Source organism: Protopterus annectens, chromosome 1.part2, assembly GCF_019279795.1.
Source record: "Protopterus annectens isolate FY-2018-M chromosome 1.part2, PAN1.0, whole genome shotgun sequence".
NCBI lineage: Eukaryota > Metazoa > Chordata > Ceratodontiformes > Protopteridae > Protopterus > Protopterus annectens.
The window spans coordinates 628,656,792-628,671,738 of record NC_056727.1 but is presented as its reverse complement, the minus strand read 5'-3'; the positions used below and the strand labels follow the sequence as shown (position 1 = coordinate 628,671,738).

The window sequence follows — 14,947 nt, the reverse complement described above, 5'->3', positions numbered from 1 at the left end:
AGTTACCAGCCCTGATGCACAACCTTCAACGAAGATACGCCCATTCACGCATGTCTCCACGCAGAAGACGCTCTAGCTGAGAATTGAACCGAACAGCGTCTTACTGCGAGACGACAACACTACCCCAGCACCACTTAATAATTTTATATAACTTTGAAGTTAAATTTGTCCAATTAAAGTCTCTGTATAATACTTCATGTAGGTAAAATATAAATTTAGGTATGGAGTTAAATGAAGAATTTTCTATTGTTCTACACATATCTTGCACATATGGTACCAGGCTATTAAGAACTAACCAGTCACTACTTGATAGATTGAATGTATTAATTATCTCATTGACTATTAGATTTTCTATACATTGATGCCAACATGAGAAATTATTTCCTTTCCATGAGTTAAGAGTATTTATGGAAATGTTATTAACAAAGTTTTTTGTAATAGTAAAAGGAGTTAATAACTGAAACCATAATTTAATTTCAGTATTATTGTGTATGAAGTTCCAGAAAGTGTTATAAATGTAATTTATATAATTCAGGTTAGTAGGCTTGGTAAAATTGTATTGTAGGTTGATACAGATGATATTCCAGAGTACATTGTTCTGTCTAAGCAGTTGTATATTTTTTGCTAATCTAGTTTCTTCCTGAAAAATAGCAGTATGTAATGTTTTCCAAGCGGAAGAACTTTTTGGATCTATCCAATTTATAATTGTTTTAAGAATAGATGCTTTAATGTAAGATTCTAAATCAGGAAAGTTTATGCTCCCCATTTCCCAGGGTCTAATATGGTTTAGGAAAGCAATCCTATTTTTTGGGATACCAAAGGAATTTTAAACAGATCCTATTTAATTCTTTTAAAACTTTTTTACTAGGCATAATAGGTATTGCTAAAGCGATGTAATTTACCTTTGGGAGAAGTACCATCTTTATTAACTGCAATCTGTCTTCAAATGTTATAAACAATTTATTCCATTTCACTATTAATGATTTAAGTGTACCCAGAATATTATTATGATTTGTAGATAGAGTTAATTCTAACATTTCACATAAAACAATTCCCAAGTAATCTAGAGTAGAAACCTGTTTCCCAACAATTGGATTTATGTTAGAAATTGAATTATTTTTATTATTTAATAACGTGTTTTGATTTGGAAGCATTAATCTTTAAACCTGAGATGTGATAAAATTTTTCAGCTAATAAATTTTGTTCACATAATGACTCTTTTAAATTTAATAAAGTAAGTAGAATATCATCAGCAAAGAGCATAATTTTGGAATGAATTTGATTATTAATTTCAATACCTTTAATTTTAGGGTTAAGACGAATAGTGGAAGAAAAAGGTTCAATTGCTAATGCAAACAACAGTGGTGACATAGGGCATCCTTGTTTGGCACCCTTAGTAATTTTAATCACATCTGATGTGAAATGGCCTAATTTTACATAAGCTGGATTATCCTGATAAATGTTTTTTATTAAATTAATGAATCTTGAGGGGAAATTATAAATTTGTAGTATTTTGAAAATATAATCCCAATTTAATGAGTCAAATGCCTTTTCAATGTCTAATGTCACTATTAAAGCTTCAGCTTTGTCTCTATTTAAGAAATCTACAATGGTTAAAATTCTTTGTATGTTGTCTTGCGTGTGTCTATTGTGAATAAATCCCATTTGATCCTCATTAATGACTTGAGTTAGAGATTTTTTAATCCTGTTAACCAGAATAGACATAAAAAAGTATAATCATTATTTAGAAGTGAAATAGGCCTGTATGAGCTACACAAGTTGGGAATTTTATTTTCTTTTAAAATAGGTGTAATCAATATGTATTGCCATGAAGGTGGAATAATGCCTTGTAGATAAATTTCATTTAATGCCCAGTGAAATACTGTTATGTCTGATGATGGAAATAATTTATAAATTTCTATAATGATTCCGTCTATGCCTGGAGCTTTATTATTTTTGACTTCCTTAATTTTCTCTTTAATTTCTTTAAATGTTATTTGTTTCTGAATATTTAACTTTAAACTCTCTGATATTTTATTTAAATTTGTATAACAACATTGTGATACAACCAGCTCCTTCTGATTCCAAGTCACAGTCTGATCCATAATCACTCTTAGGTGTCAATAAGCCCTATCAGCCACCAGTGATGACAGCCTATAAGTTTGTTACAAAACCTAGCAATCTTTTGAAAATCGACTACACTATATCATCACAGTTTTCAAAATCTCCAGTCAAATCTTTCTTCACCTTCCAAAATCCCTCATAAGCACAAATGTCGCCACATTGCTTTATCTTCCATCATGGCAGGCATCTATTCTATATAAACTATTTGGCTGCTTAGTTTCATGGATATATTTCCCCTCATCAACCTCTCACTGATGCAATGACATCACAGAGTCAAACTGTTCTTTTAGAAACTCACTAAAATCCTCCCTAGATGACTCAAGCTGCTTAGCATACTGATTCAAAAGTCCTGATACTACTTTCATCCATGATACCCTCCCTATCTATTGTGATGTTATTCTATAAGCAGCACTGAGAGGATGGAACTATCATAGCAGATTGTTTTGTTTTCTTTGGAACCTGATATAAAAGATCTGTATCACTTATCACAGTCAGCTGAGTTAGTCAGTTGAGTTTAGTTCAGTATAAATTTGAATCTCATCACCTTGCCTTGTGGAAGTAAGCATCTCAGCATCTAATCTTGCCTTGTGATATTAATTAAGTTAGCCTGGGAACAGTTATTCTTTAGACAGGAAATACAGTGAGCCTAGTTAAGTAATGTTTTTCTGTACCTGTTTGAATCTGTGCAATTGTGTTATTTTTTATTTCTCCTGTGATTGAAACTCTGGTGTTTATTGTGCTTAGATATTTAGTATTCTCATGTTTTCTATTTTATTATTTATTATTAAACATTTTATACCTTTCATGGTGGCTGGTCTTTTAGAGTATACTTTTAATGTCTTGAGAGTACTTGTGCTTATTTTAGTGATGCTTTGCCCACTCCAAAAAGCCTTGCTACTTTGGTTACACATTATTATTTATATTAGTATTGATTTTACTCAGTATAATTGGATACCCTTGTTACAGCCTGAGAGTGGTTGACTGGTGGCATGGTGTTTACCTTATAATATGGGTAGAAGGGGTACAGCTAGTAAATCTGTACCAGCCTTTCCCAGGAGTGTGTGTGTGTGAGTGTGTGTGTGTGTGTGTGTGTGTGTGTGTGTGTGTGTGTGTGTGTGTGTGTGTGTGTGTGAAAATCAAATACCCAAGTCTGGGTGTGTCAGCTACTTGCAACTGGGACACAGTGCTCCAAAGTGAGTCTTGTTTGGGATCTGGAGAGACAGAGAGTCCAGTCCCAGGTGCAGAAAACTGCATCTGAAAATACTGTGTAAATTCATTCCTGTTCTTACTGACCATTTCTCACTAGTGTCAATGGTGACGATTGAGGCTCCTTGATTACTGGGCTGGGCCAGAGAGGCTGTCACAACTCACTTTACTAGCTTAAGGCTCAGCATTGATATGATGTCCCTCACACTTCATTTCTGCTTAGAACACGCATCTTTATTTTTTCCCAAATCTGAAGGTTTTGTCCAAAGACAGCAAAATATTATTACGTCAGAGTTAAAATAATACTGCCAATTATACTTTACATTCCAAAGAAACACACTCTTTTCTAATATACTTGACAGAGTTCTGAAGGGGAGCAACCAGCCTAGTGAGTAAGAGCAATATTTGACTTCATTTTCTAGCTTTATTACTTAGATATGCTTTTACAGTTGTTTTGTAGTAATATGGTTTTACACCACTACGCAGTCCACTCCTCTGTGCATCAAAATGTTCCTCTTATTCATTCCTATAGTTATTCTTTGTTATCTTTTCCATAGAGGGGTCTGTTATTTCCTCCTAGCATTGCTATTATCACACTATTTATTATCTCTTCCTTGCACATCTTGCCAGTTCCTCCTTTTCTGTTCCATTCTTCCAATCCTTGATTACCCACTTCTTTGTACTCATTGCTTACAGTTAACCCCTTCTTTTTACTATATGTTCTGTTCTCATATTAGTCCCTCTCCTTATGTTCATTTTCAATACCTGCATGATTCAGTTTTGTTCTTCACCCTCTCCCCATTGCCAGTGTACTCTTGTTACTGTACTGCTGACATTCTCCTTGCCTTTTCTCTAATTTCATGTTATTGCTGTTAATTACAATACTTCGCTCCCTCAGCTGGTTCCATTTTTCCATAGACTGGGAAAGATCTTTATAGATGTTTTAGATCAGATCATTCACTTAAGCAATTCCAACCAAACACTCCGATTTGATCTGTCTTTCATACACACTCCATACTGTTTGTCAAGTGGTTATTTTCTCCATGTACTGTATTACATTACATTTTTTAATGCAAACACATGTACTCCTGACTATGTACACATTCCTTCATTTCCTTAGCTTAGCCAGTCTCACATTTGTTGTTACCCTACTGCCTTTCCTAATCTCAGTCAAGATTCCTCTTGTCCTTACCTTATCCCCATTTTCCTACTGTCCATATGTGTTACATAGCTAAACATCATCTTGCTGTATAACTTCACATACCTCTTTAATATCCCTTTCCTTTAAGTGAGTGATCAGTCCTGGCCATGTCTTGACTGGTAACTCACTCTGACCAGTTCATTTTCTACTATCCTCTTTGATTCCCTCTCCTTTCTACTCAATTTTATGAAAGCCGTCTTTTTCATAATGTCTATCTCCTTTATGTTGCCTCCTTGGAAATCTGTAGGTCTTTGTTCAAGTTATATGAAGGGTTCAGTGGTTTGTTTTTCTTAAATTAACTCTACTTTTACCATAAGATCTCCTCTGTCTACTGTGTCCTCAATGACTCCTGCTCTTGGGAGTCCAATATAGTGGCTGCCAGCAGACTGACTCAGAAAATTAAATTTATTATTTGATTTTTTCTTTCTGAATTAAATGGGACTTATTTTGCAAAATCAGTAGACTGTTGATTTACCTGAAATTTGCTTTTAAGCAGATGCTACATATTTTCTTTTCAAATTTTTATCAACACTTTGAGTCATTTCTTTATCTTAACCTTCCCTGGTTTACCATTAGGAGTCACTATTTGTTATCCTTCCTTTTCTTTGAATGTGTTTTCCTTGCAGGGATTTTTTGTGAACTATTTATGGTGACAACTACATAATAGCTGAGAATTGCTGGTATCAGGATACACACAGCTGGCTGGGTGACTTCAAAGAAGGTCAGATTAAGTTTTGACTGAGTTGTTTGACTAATGTTTATACCTATCGGTTTGTTCAGCCTGCAGCTTGATTAGCCTGTTTTTCAGGTTGTGACTTGTACTTGGAATGTTGATGTATGAGTGAGACTCTGACTATGATTAATGAGATGTCTGGAACTGAAATCTCTTAATAGTGACTGTTTTCATCTTTTAGGAATAATTATACAGGCTTCATTTTAATTGCACATTGGCAGCACTATTGTGAACTGTCATGTGCTTTACTGAAGCCTTCTGCACTATGTCCTGGGAGATTTGGGGTAATTTATTCACTCTAACCATTGGACTTTGATAATTTAGTTTGTATTTTTAATTTATCCATAGTTCTTAATTGTTTCACATTTACTCTGAAATTCATTTACAACTGAAAAAATCTGAATTTTTTTGTTATGCTTAATTATTTAATTTTACATGGTCTTAATACTCCTATAATTGCTTGGTGTAAGCACTTACATAAAAGTTGATTAATTCATCGCTTGATTTCTGGTCTCCTTCTCTCATTGATCCTTCTACCATAACTTCACAGATATGTCCATTTTATGTGTATATGGCTTTGTGCTGCATCCTTTTTGTTATTTTGTGTTGGTGCATATCTCATTGTACCTTTGATCCCAACTTGCACTGCCTTTTGGTTTCATCTCAGACTGATGACCTTCCTTATCTTCTAACTTCTCTTGGCCCATACACTCCTTTTTATGGTCAGAGATTTTACCAAAGAGGATTTCATTAGCTGGTCTTTTTCCCTATCCTCCCCAATCGCTATATTTTCCTGTCTTGAAAGATGCTTACTTTCTCTAGCACTTTCATCTTCTATCTCCTACACAGTAACATTCCTGGCTTTCTCAGGCATTGGCAACATCACCATGTGAAGTTTCCATAAGAAAGACAAGTTTACTGGCAGCATTAGACCACAACCCTCTTCTTTTTTATACTGTTCAAGATGAACCAGTCCAGCAAGTAAATGTTCAATCAGATAAATCTAAACACTGATGGAAAATGCTTAATGAAAATGATGAGGTAGTCTAGAAACTCATTTATGAAAACTTCATTAAAATAATAAATAAATAAAAGACACAAATGTAGTCTTCCTACACTTTCACACACATTCATTTTATTTTATTTATATTTGTTTGCCAGGGTAGAGCACTGATCAACACTGATCAGTTTCAGGCTCTGCATGGGAGAAATACAAAAAATTTCACAACCAAAAAATACAGAAATGTAAACAGTAATAGAATAATTCAGACTAGTTATAGAGAACAAACTGTGTATATAAATTGTAGTGAACAAGTCCAGTGCAATGAATAATCAAGCAGAGTGTAATGTACAATATATGCATTAGTTTCCAAAGTGGGTCAATTTTCAATGCATCTTGAGAAAGAAGAGACTTGAGAAAGAGGCAGGTTAGGTGACATGCCCTGTGAAGGAGCATATTGCGTTGATGAAAAAGTGCATATTGACATGCATTCTGAATTTGGAATAATTATTGATTTACTTAATGTCAATGGGGGAACCTTGCCAAAGAGTAGGTACCTGAGAGGAGAAAGCCTGTGCAGTGCTGTGGAGTTTCATTCTAGGAGTAATTAGCATAGACTCTCAGGTGGTATGAGGAGTTTTTTCATGAAGTTTAGCTACAAGGTGAGTAAATGTGTGGAGTTGGAGTTGTTTGTAGAGCCGTGATCCTAAAAGTAGGTTAGATCTTTGTTTTATTGGTAGCCATTTGGATTTTCCTAGGTTGATACAATGATGTTCACAGACAGGTGAGCTTATAACGGACTGGCTGATGCTGTTAGATGCAGTCTGGAGTGTGGCAATGTTTTTCTTGGAGGCAGAAGAAAAATTGGGAGAATATATTCAAGTTAGGAAAGAAGAACTCATTTGGCAGTGCTCTAGTTGGTTAGGATGGAAAAGTGGGGATCTTTTTGTTCCAGAAGTAGATGGTATTTATTTTGTTTGTTACTTTGTCTATTTGTACATGGAAATTTAGTATCTCATCAAGCCATAGTCATAAGTATCTGAAGGTGAGGGTTGTCTCTATGGAATGGTTATGTAGGTCAAATAGTTAAAGAGTTTGATGCTTGGTGGGTGTTCTAGGAAGTTCCAAAACATATAGTTTTGGTCCTGGTGGAGTTAAGATGCTGTTTACAGTTCATGAGCCATTTGTGGAGCTCATGTACGTCTGACTGGAGTTGGCACTGAATAGTCATGTCATTAGCATAAAGGATAAGTGGGAGATGGAGGAGGAAGTTTGTAAATGAATATGAAGAAGAGGATTTAAAAACACACACTTCACAATACATTTAAATAATAAAATTGTCAGTCACATGACCCATTATTTATTTCCTTGAATGTGCTAAAATGTTTTATTTACTGTTCTAATAAAGCTTTTTGCTTATGTTTCTAGACTGCACAGTTGGCTCCAGTTCATTGTGAACCTAATAAGGTCCCTTTTAGCAAACTTCCGTGAAAAAGGCAGACATTAGCCTGATTATATAATTGGATGCTATTATTCTCTGACCTTTACTAGTCATCATTAAACAATATTTAGTAGCATAGGAGTGTAGATGACAGTCCACATGTTTATGCTGCTCTTGTCTTTTAGGTATTTTTTCCATGAGGGGTTATCAGTTAATCTGCCGACCCGACTTCAGGAACATACAGAAATCCTGCAATTCTTTCTATGAATAATTTTTTTGTTTTTAATTCACTACCTAAGAATGATTCACAAATTTCAACAATTTTTTATGTTCCATCTATGAGACTTGTTTTCCATCTTGTGTATTTGCCATTTTAGTCCTATTACGTCAGATTCTAGAATCTGTGCTAATCTATCTAAGCTTTATCTTGGACATTTTGCTTTATTATCTGTTGGTTAGCCGTTATATTATCAAGTAGCCTGTTTCCTCTGCTACTAAAGATGTTTCCCTTTTTTTATCTGCCACAATGTTAAATGCTTTGTTGACCTTTTCTACTGGCAGAATTGGAAACCTCTTTCTCTATTTTAAATCTATTTTGCCATTTTCTATGTCCGTATTCTTTTCTGTCTATTTTAACAAAGCTGTTTGTCCTTCATCATTTCTAGCCCTTGCTACTCTGACTACCATCTCTGTTTTCTTTTGTTTTGACTGTTGTACTTTTGTAGGTGCTTGTAATTGCTATAGAAAGATTTATTTAAATAGTGAATCTTTCTTACTATATTTTAAACAAACACATTGTAGGGTGTCTCTCTACAGGTTCAGCAATTTAGGAGTGTGTACTAGGTCTGTAAACTCTGTTACCACTTTTCACCTACTCCATTTAACCCATTTACAGTCCATAAACAATTGCCCCCTACTTGCCTCCATCCTGCTCCTACAACCACACAAGGAGGTGATCCAGGGAGATAATCCTCTTCTATAAGAAGAATGCCCTGCCTTCATTTGTAAAATGCTAATAAAAAAGTCATGTTTCTGACAACACTCTCATTTCATTAAACTCACTGCCTAAGCCTTACTGTATCCAATTTCCCTCCTTGGAAAAAAGCCACAGTAATACCTAAATGTGGTCTCTCCATAGATTTAATATAGTATAGGACCACTGTTATTATCTCATCCATCTCTAAGATAGACATTCAATTTCTGAACCACCTTACGATCAACAATTTAATCTGAAACTCAAAACATAGATTTAAACAAGAGCATACAGAAACTGAGCTACTTTGCAAATTATACAATTCAGTGAAATTAAACATAAAATAAAGGCTCCATTCTTCTGCAGCTGTCAATAGTATTTACGAAAGTCAACTATAACATCATAATTTCTAAACTTTCTAAGCTATACCTTGCAAAACCAGCCATAGATTGGTTTCCACCTACCTTCTCCATTGTAATTCATTGGTTACATACTCTTAACTAGACCTTCCTTCCTCCCATAAACCTCCATAAACTGTTCAGCCAGGTCTTTACCAAAAATCTGTTTCTTAGGCCCCTATTATTTACTAAGTTTGCAAATCAAATAACACAACTAGGTTATGCCATCCAGCCAACATTATCCAATATGCAGAAAACAACATTTCGTAGGTGTACACTTTGATTCCTTAATTAAATTTAAATTTCACAATAATACAGCAGTTTAAAGATGCAAATGAAAATCTTTCTCACTGTCTCTCTTGCTCTCTCTACCATCACAGAAATGACCTAATCTTATAAGCCAGACTTAGTACCAGCACCTTTCATCATAACTACTCCCTTTAACTGTTCATCTCTCTTTCCTAATCTTAACTCATCACTAGCTGACAAACTGAAACTTGCATACCACTGGGCTTTATATTTTGCCTCCAGCCACTCACTCATGCACCAAGTACTAATGTATAAACTCAATACGAGAGTTAGCTATACATCACTAACAGAGAGACACAGAGCACCCATATTAGGCCGATAAATGCCCCTTTCATTAATTCACTCTTACAGTAGTACAATTAATCTTACTTCCTTTGCTAATGTAATAAATTACTTACAAACCCCTGCATTACAAGAACTGCCTGGAATATTCTCTCTTTTTCATTGCAGATTTAAAATTGAGGAGCAATGTGATACTCCACTTCAGGAACAATATTAATACTATATCCTTTAAGGTAACTCAATCTAAGGAATCACCTCACACTCAGCTGGTTATGTAACTGCCCTTCCTCAGTGTGATCCATATCTAATTACCAGTACATGACTATGTATACCTGAAATGTATTTTTTTTCAGCACATCATGCTTCATCTTTTTATATTTATAAATGTAGAGTGGTACTGCTAACTTTCAGTTTATCAATTTCATTTTTTAAGAAATTCCCAAGATTTTAACTATAGAGTTTGTATTGTGTATAACTTGCCTTTAATTTATCATTAATGCATGCTAAGAAAACAACTAACTGTATAAATTAATTTGTAGCATGCCAGTTTCAGAGTATCAGTTCATATATTTCCATCTTGTAAAACAAAAACTAACTGAAATGGAAAAAAAAAAAACTTGCATTCTGATTAAACAAAGTAAATAATATGCCTGTCATAAATCCAACCTTACAAAAGCACCAGATAGGCAGCTCAGCAATGGGTAAACTCTGAAATTAGTATAAAAATATGTCCCAAAAGTATAAAATATGGATTTCCAGTGGCAACGATTGAAAACACCTTTAATGGTAAAATGGAATCCACTTTTAATATAGATAAGGAGACATTCCAGAAGTTTCCTATGATGATTCCATTGATATTACACAGAATAATTTAAAAGATGATTCATTCATTTAATTCTATGATTTTAAGTGCTTACAATGGCAGCATTTGAGTTTTGATGCTTATATTAAGAATGGTGTAATACAAAGAAGTTTGCAAATTCTTAAAATGCCTACGTATGGGAATAAATATCTGGAATTGCTGAAAAGAAAGCAGGAAATTAATCCAAAGTTTTGAGCTAGAAAATGAGAAGTTTCAGAGAAAATGAATGCTTTATATTTGAATATTATGGCTTCTGATATAAATGAATCATGTAAGAATAAATTGAACAATGCCATTGATTCTGTAGCCACAAATGAGCAGCGTCTTACATCAATGAAACAAAGCAAGCTTCAGAGGGACATTACCTGACTTTGAATGTGGTAATGTATTTCAATGGCCAAAAGAATAGAACATGCAACAAGGGATAAAAACTAGCTCAAATCCTACTTTTTTTTTTAAACAAGATATATCATTATTAAACCATCACTTACTACATACACAATCATACATTTATACAAATGAAAACAAACCATACCAGCACAATCCTCGTTGCAAACATTTTGAAGTCGTCCAATATGGTCTTGCACAATGAAGATATCAGACCACATTGGATGGTTTCAAGAAGAAAAATATAAACTGAAATTATACAGAAAAGGAAAGTTACTCATTCATCAAGGGCCAATGGCACAGAGCCAGGCAAACAACAAAAACATGAACACTTAAATATATTTTCCATAATATTTTAACACATAGTGTAACAGATGCTGAGTTTGCATTGCTAAATCAGGGTAATTGCTTTATCCATACAACTTAGGGAACTGGAATATACCAAATCTCTAAACCCACCACTGGTCAATCCTGTAATAAAGAAGAAACAAGAAATGGAGTGGAAAAACTTTAATCAATAAAATGAAAAACATCAAGAAAATGTGTAAAACATTAAGCAATTTTTCCCTGTTTCAAATACAACAGACTTCATCAGAACAAAGTAATGGTTCCATACCTACTTTAAATACATGTATGTCACAAATACATAAAAATAGTTATACTGGCTTAGTAATGCAGTTGAATTAATAAATAAAGCAAAATTTTAATTGGGACTCATGTACTTAAAATATAAAGTAAATGAATAAGACATTATATTAACAACATAGCCAACTGACTGCTAAAGTTTGGCAACCATCAGTTTTAAAACAGGGAAAATGAAAATAAAGTTGATGTCAGGTTTACAAGTAGCATCCAACCCGATCTGCCAATAAAATATTTTATATTCCAGGCTGTTTTTTCAAGTACCACTTCTCAAACTGGGCTCAGTAATGTCCAAGATTACAAATAAAAACTTTATAAAATGTCAGCATGACAACCTGCATTACTGAGCCAGTTTAACTGTTTTTACATATTTGTGTTTTTATGTATCTATTACTTTAAATGAGTTTGTTAGTTTTAGCGATGTGTTTATATTTAAACAAAGTGTGGAACCTTTACTTTGTTCTGATGAAGTCCATTGTATTTAAAACCAGACAAAAGCACTTAAAGCTTTACGTGTTTTTTGATGTTTTTCATTTCATTAATTACAGTTTTTCCAGTCTGTGTCTTATTTCATCTTTATTAAGTGATTGACCAATGGTAGGTTCAAAGATTTGGTACATTCTGGTTCTCTGAGTCACATGGTTTATTTTTCCTGATTTTGCTTGTGTGACAGTTTGCCTCCTAGTCATTGTGATCCCTACAATTTATGGTGTAATAGAAGAGAACATTACTGAATTAAGAATGTTCATTAGAGTGTTAAACTTGAAACTTTTATTTCCAATTGAAAATGATAAGTCTAATAGTAGTCTTAGAAAGTCAAGTGTATTTGTACCAATAAGCTACCCAGTTCTGCAAGCACTGGCATAATGGATAAGGTGTTTATATTACATGTATCTCCCACTGTATTTCATTGTAGAAGTAATAGACTGTAGTTTTCCATTACACCACAAGGTGGAACTCCTTTTCAGGGATATAAAAGACAATTTCGAAAGTGAAAGAGGGTTCTAGAAGACTAGCTGAAGGAGGGAAGACTGAAACATGCAGCTGAAGGGAAAAAGTGGCTTGTAGTGTTTCGGGACAGGGAAGTGAAGTAGCAGATTGTGTCTGTCTCTTACTGAAATCCTGGATATGTGGAATCAGGAGAGAAGACTGAAACCAGTAGTTCCACACCTGCTATGATTCAGCAAGGAAAGGAGTTCCCTTGGTCCTAGTACCGAGAAGCCATAGATGATTATCAGAGTTCTGGTAGGTGATTTTCTACTTTTCTCATCAGAGGAACCATGACACCTGGTCACTAGGATATTCTCGATGGAGTGGTGAGAGGCTCTGGCAATCATTTTATATTTTTATAAGATTGTGGTCCCCCCTAAATGCTTTGTGGATTACAAATAACTGGGATCCATATGAGCTCCAACTTGGGCCCCATCATGCCGGCAGCAAGACTGTAAGTAGTCAATGGCCAGTGAATAGGGTATAATAGAGTGTTTCATAGTTGGTCTGTTTAGAATTAATCAAGGGGGTAGAGGGTGTTAGTACTGCTAAATGACATTGCATTCTCTCATATTTGTCTTGTGGCATTATAAATCTTTGTTGTTCAATGATAATGCATTTTGCTCGTGTTAGAACTGCTGCCTTCAATAATTTTGCTGCTCAATGACATTGCATTTTCTCATATCTGTATTGTTGTATTATAACTCTTTTATTGCTTAATGATATTGGATTTATTTCCCGTGTTTGTATTGCTGCATTATAAAACTTTACTGATCATTGATATTGCCTTCTTTGTGCATGTTTGAATGTCAAAACCTTTTTCTGTTGAGCTCTGGGGAACGAGGGTGAATGTATGTTTTCATTGCATGCATATCTCACCTTGCCTTATTGCTAACTGGTGCACTGCTGAAATAATTTGTTTATGGTTGTGCTATTGCCCTTTTTAAACTACATGTGTCACCTAGAATAGAATCTGTCACTCTTGTCATCTCGGTGTGTTGGGCTTAATAGGGGTGTCACCAGAGTCAGGTAGGAAGGAATCCATATCTCTTCAGCTACACCTGTGGGTGTGCTATATTTGGGGGCTTGTTCGGGATTGCCTGTACTGCCTTGGACTCCACCCTATTCCCCTGTACATGTGGAAAACAAATCCAGCAGAAACAGGAACCCAGAAGTAGCTGGTAAGTGGTGCAAACAGCACAATGCTCAGTCAGAACATTGCTTAGTTCTGGTATTGACAGGGGTCACATGGACTGATATGCAAATGCTTCAAGTCACAGGATCCTTACCAGTTGTAGGGCATGGATTTTTATTAGACAGCACTATGGACCCTGCTGAGCAGAGCATATTGGCCTTATTAGAATGGAAAAGTCCTTTAGTGTATGAGCACATACCTTCGAGTGTACAAATTTCAGGTGAGAGTGCAGTCCATGTGGTAATCCGTAAGAAGTGCACTACCTCAGCAACAGAAAAAATACCTGTGAAAGCTATCCAAGTAGGTCAGAACCTTACACCAGAAGCTGTAGCTTCACTGCCCATAAATAGTATAGAGCCTGAAGTTTTTAATGCTTTGGGAAGTATTGTAGAAAAATGCTTAAAGCCTACACAGTCATTCACTGGGTATGGCTATCACATTTTTTTTTCTGGCAAACAACCCACACCTCAGGGACAGGAAGATTTTGAACCCTGGATGGATCAGGCTTCACAAGCCTAGAGGAGTGGGATATTCCAGAATCTCAGAAGAAGCAGCGGATAGCTGAAAGTCTAAAGGGATTAGCTGCGGATACCATATGCAACCTAAGGATGGATAAGCAAGATTGCATGGCCAAGGACTATTTAGGAGTACTGCAGGATGTGTTTGGAAGGACCAAGAGGGCTGCTGACCTACTGTGTCAGTTTGAACATACATACCAAGAAGTTGGTGAGAAACTATCTGATTACATTAAGGGATTAGATTAAATGCTCCCAACAGATCATCCTAAAGAAGGGGGTGGATCTGAAAGTAGCTGACCAAGTACGGATCAGACAGATTTTACAGGGAGCTCAAGCTATGGACCCTATTGTGTGGAAAATGAGGATGAGAAATGGGGAAGAGACTAACTTACTCTCAGTTGGTTAAAGAGGTGAGGGAAGAGGAAGCCCTGTTTGAAGCCAAATCTCAGTGTTCAAAAGCAACTAAAACAGTGAGTGAACACCAGCAGGAGCCTATAGCCATGCTCACTACTCAAACAGGAGTCATGGCCCCGAGTGTCCGCAATGTAGAGGTATCACAGTTGCAGATGCAGGAGTCTTCCCTGACCGACACCATAGCTCAAGTCACCAATATAGTTGCAGAATTGCAGAAAGCCGTGGTAACTTTAGCTGAAGGGAGGAATACATCAGCTAGAACCTCCACAAAA

The 14,947-nt window shown here is 35.4% G+C and overlaps 1 protein-coding gene across 3 annotated transcripts in view; it reads right to left on the bottom strand.

Annotated features, from left to right (window-relative positions):
- RGS7 (regulator of G protein signaling 7) overlaps window positions 1–14,947 on the bottom strand; it is a 2,400,584-nt gene that overhangs the window by 1,114,307 nt on the left and 1,271,330 nt on the right. The window lies entirely within an intron of this gene.